This window comes from Sinocyclocheilus anshuiensis, unplaced genomic scaffold, assembly GCF_001515605.1.
Source record: "Sinocyclocheilus anshuiensis isolate Anshui unplaced genomic scaffold, SAMN03320099.WGS_v1.1 scaffold1881, whole genome shotgun sequence".
Taxonomy (NCBI): Eukaryota; Metazoa; Chordata; class Actinopteri; order Cypriniformes; family Cyprinidae; genus Sinocyclocheilus; species Sinocyclocheilus anshuiensis.
In genome coordinates, this window is record NW_015539947.1 from 74600 (window position 1) to 79488 (window position 4889).

Sequence of the window (4889 nt, forward strand, 5' to 3'; positions counted from 1 at the left end):
AGAACAGCAGTAAATCAATCAGAGTCCTTATATGGATGTCTTAATTTAGTGCAGACTGCTTATGAATCCAGACAAAGAAACATGGGCCCGTTTCAATAAGGAGCTTCAACCAACTCTGACTTGAAACTTGAACTCTGAGTTGACTTACTCTGAGATGGGAAACTTTTGAGTTTTCAGGTTCAGAACAGCTGAATTGAGTTAGTTTTATCAACTCTGAGTAGGTTGACTCTGATGCCTTATCCAAATACCCGCGCTTGCGGTCTTTCTACTTGACCACTTTACAACTTATATGACGTATTTCCTGTATTTGGCGAAGTGTTCAATTGAGCATGAAGAACTTTTCATTACCTGATGGGACATATAGTGTTGTAAAAATGCAAGTGTCTACAGAGCTTTATTTTTATTTGAAATACTTTGCATTTTAAAATCAACTTCTAAATATCTGTTCAGTAGTCTCTATAACAGATGACAATTTAATTTTGTGGTGCTTCTAATTAAGTTATAAAAAGCAGTTGCAAATGTTGTACAAAATAAATATCACCAATACTCATTTGCACCAATAAAACATGCAATTCTTTGTTTTGCTACCAAATTTTATGTAATATCTAATTATTATTAATATTTAACATGCATTGGTCTCGGAAAAAAAAGTCTCACGATTTATTTCCAGAACATGATGTATGATGGGATACACTAAGTGTGGATTTAGTGTGCATTAAGGGCACTGTGCTTTGGCGTTTTTAAGGCCTGGGACAGTCTTGCACACACGCACTCTTAAGTGGCTATGACCGGTGGATAAAGTATTTGGACAAGGGCTGCGTTTAGCACGTGCACCACAACTATGAGAAGCCATGATCAATGGAGCTCCGAAATTATGATTCACCATGGCAACAGCACCCGACAAAAAGACATCTGCATACTTCTGAGTCAATAAGTAACTTTAATTCTTAATCACTGTTATAATATCAAAGGTAAACAGTGGCAGAACGGTAAGTTATTGAAGTAATATTAATTTTCATGGTATCCTACAGGCAAAAGAAAAAAAAAAGAGAAAAAAAAGCAGCTAAACATGAAGCATAAAAACATAAGGTAACACTTTAAATTAAGGTACACATATTCACTATTAACTAATTGCTTATTAACATGCTTATTACTAGCATATTGGCCGCTTATTGGTACTTATAAAGCACATATTAATGCCTTATTCTGCACGACCATTTTCTACGCCTAACAGATTAACTAAGATTTTTTCTTTAATAGACTCATAGTTACTGCTTATTGGGAGTAAGCAAGGCAGTTGTTGTATGAGAATTATGATCTTAATATGCTTTGCTTGTTATGGGCCCTATAAGCTGGTAGTAGCAGAAGAATAGTCATTCTCTCTTAATAAAACTTAATAAATATAGTCTATTCTTATGTAACAACACACATAACTACAAGTGTTAATTGTGTCCAATTAACTCTAAATTAAGTCTTCATAAGTCTGAATATGTTACCCATTCTAAAGTGAAGTCTTGCTCATTACTAATTCACTAGTAGTTGGACACCTATTAACCCATACCCGTTCCCTATTCTAAAGCTGCCTCCTCTTCACAACTAATAAATCCATTACAGCACACAACTACAACAATTAACAAACCTTAGTCTTAAGGTTGCACCTTAAAAAAGGTCTCTGGTTACGTATGTAATCTTGGTTCACTGAAACGTGGGGAACAATATGGAAGCTGCCGGCAGTGTCAAAGTAACTGATGTCTACTAGGGTTCACAAGTTCTATTTCCATTCAGTAGCAGACCAAAGACGGCACAAGTAGAAATATCTCCTTTAATCTAAACATGTATATAATTATGCCATACAATGAACAACAGAGTACCAATATGACTTAACAAAAATAAAATTGCACAAAGATAAAACCTGTACAGGTCAATGTGAACTAGTAGCTAATCTTCTTTTGGCAAGGCTATAAACAAATGTACTGCAGTCTGTATAAAACTGTGTATAAAATTTTATAACAGAACTTTTTAGTGTGTATTAAATTATCCTAAGCATAAAACAAAACATGCACAGGACAATATATCCTTGTTTTGTAGCTTAACTCACATTTTCGACATTTCACACTTGTAGCAGAACAGAACCGAACAAATCAGCAAGTTAGCATTTTAATACTTCATCAGTAAGGGAAGAAGTTGCCCTCGAGATTTCATGTCCTCTATTATGTTATGAAAAAGACAGCAGGGTCTCATTCGCAGGCTCAAACTTCAGGCTTTTGTAGGTTTCTGGGTCCACTATGTGGAGCTCTGCAATCAGAGCAGTCGTCTTGATGGTTCCACGATCCACACAGTTTATCCTGAAGGCTTCTGTCATTGTGCGGACACGGCTGAAGGTTTTCAGGACTTTCTTAGATATATATATATATACATATATATATATATATATATATATATATGTTAAGAGTTCCAGTGCAAAAGCCTCGAAAAGCCACCTTGGTCAAAAATTAGATAATGATATTGAGTGAATGCCCTCTGCACATACGTATACGTTCATCAAATACTTTCACTTTAAACCCACTAAATCCCAGCCTCAGCCCAATCAGAAGTACTGGCCGAAGTTGTGCCCTTACCCCTTCCCTAAACCTAACCACCTAGAAGACTTTACAAGTAGAAGAGGGGGCAGGAAAAGGAACTAGTGTTTTATGGTATGGAGTTTAAAGCAAGTTTGACAGTAAAAAGAAATGTAAGCAATCTCATTGGAATCTCAAGTTGTAAGATATGAGTAAGTCATTATTATTATTTTATTTATTTATTAGATTTTTTTTTCAAAGTTCTACAAATTAGTAAGATTTGTCCATAAGACTGTGATGCAACAACTGCCACTTCTCATTTAAGTCAAGTAAAAAAATATTTTCTCAGTCTTTTGTTAATTGATTAGAACGGGGGTGTCAAACTCAGTTCCTGGAGGGCCGCAGCGCTGCAGAGTTTAGTTCAAACCCTGCTCGAACAAACATACCAAGCTTAAGCCTGAAGGACTTGATTAGCTGAGCCCTCCAGGAACTGAGTTTGACACCTGTGGATTAGAAGGTAGCAGGTACAGTATATTGGGCTCCCCTCTGTTTTCACCCAGCTGTTTAAATTCAATTAAGTTCAAGTCAAGTTCAAGTCTGCTTTATTGTCAATTCTTCCACATGTACAGCACATACACACAGAGAATTGAAATTGCGTTACTCTCAGACCCTTGGTGCATACAGATAACACTAACAGTAGAACATAAATACAGATATACAGATTAAGTATAAAAATACAACTATACAAATATACAAATAAGGTAAAATGTACAAAAATATATAAAAAAATATATATAAAGCAGCACACGGCACATGGCAGATAGTTTTTGCAATGAAAGGAAGAAGGAAACCTGTCTGTTCTCTATAAGAGATGGGTTAAGGGTGGGTATATATATATTTTTTTTATAGTTTTTGAGCCGAATTCTTTAGACAGTTCTCCAAGGCAATCCGTAATTTCGGCAGGTGGTTAATGAAAGAAGGCCTAATTCGAAAATGAAATGCCCCTGCTCTCATCTTATGAGGTTGAAACTACCCAAAGGCAGAAAGGAGGCAATTTGGTGAGTATAACTACCACGTGTATTAATTTTGTGCATATCATGGCTGTCGGACTGAAACCTTGTATCTCCAAATTTTCGGCTTTTCAAACTGTCAAACCTTATAGTCTCTACCGTGGATGAAGTGCTGCACACAGTTTAAGCATGCTTTGGGCTGAACTGGTCCTTTAATCTATAATAACATGAAATTATGTCCAAATGACACACAAAAACTGAGTGTCCATAGCCACAGTAAACTTTAAAACCTGCAAGTTGATGAAAATGCAATACAATGCACTTACTGCTTCAGATTTGGCCATTCTAATGATGGAAAAAAATTCCATTTGAGCTTGATTGTAGTAAAAGCGCCCTGCAGCCCAAGGCTGGTCTCCCACTGAAGCTAAGCAGGGTCGAGTCTGGTCAGTACCTTGATGGGAGACCGCCTGAGAAAACTAGGTTGCTGCTAGAAGAGGTGTTAGTGAGGCCAGCAGGGGGTGCTCACCCTGTGGTCTGTGTGGGTTCTAACGCCCCAGTGTAGTGATGGGGACACTACGCTGTCAAAAAGAACCATCCTTTGGATGAGACGTTAAAAACCGAGGTCCTGACTCTCTGTGGTCATTAAAAATCCCAGGATGTCTTGCGAAAAGAGTAGAGGTGTGACCTCGGCATCCTGGCCAAATTCACCCATTGGCCTCTGACCATCATGGCCTCCTAACAATCCCCATACACTGATTGGCTTCATCACTCTGTCTCCTCTCCGCCAATAAGCTGGTGTGGGGTGGGCGTTCTGGAACACTATGGCTGCCGTCGCATCATCCTGGTGGATGCTACACACTGGTGGTGGACGAGGAGATACCCCCTCACAATGTAGAGCGCTTTGAGTGCTTAGAAAAGAAGCAGAAAAGCGCTATATAAATATAATGAATTATTATTATTATTATTATTATTACAATTTTAATAATATAATGACACATGCAAGCGTCTGAACATATATAAAGCTGCAGTATAAACTTTGACAAAACAGTGTTTAATTATTTTAAAAAATATATATATTTTTGGAGATGCGAGGTTTCCGCCTGACAGCGACGTGACAATATCATATATCCCTTACCCTAACCTTTCAGCTACAACTGAACCCACTGGTTGGTACTGTTAGTATGCTTTGTAATCATAAATTGCACAATATTACGGCTGGCAAAATAGTACAAAACCGTTTGTATAAATTGTATTTGGTGTAATGAAATGTGTTTATGCGGTTTAAGGTTCAAAAAACACATTATTTTCCACATACTGTACA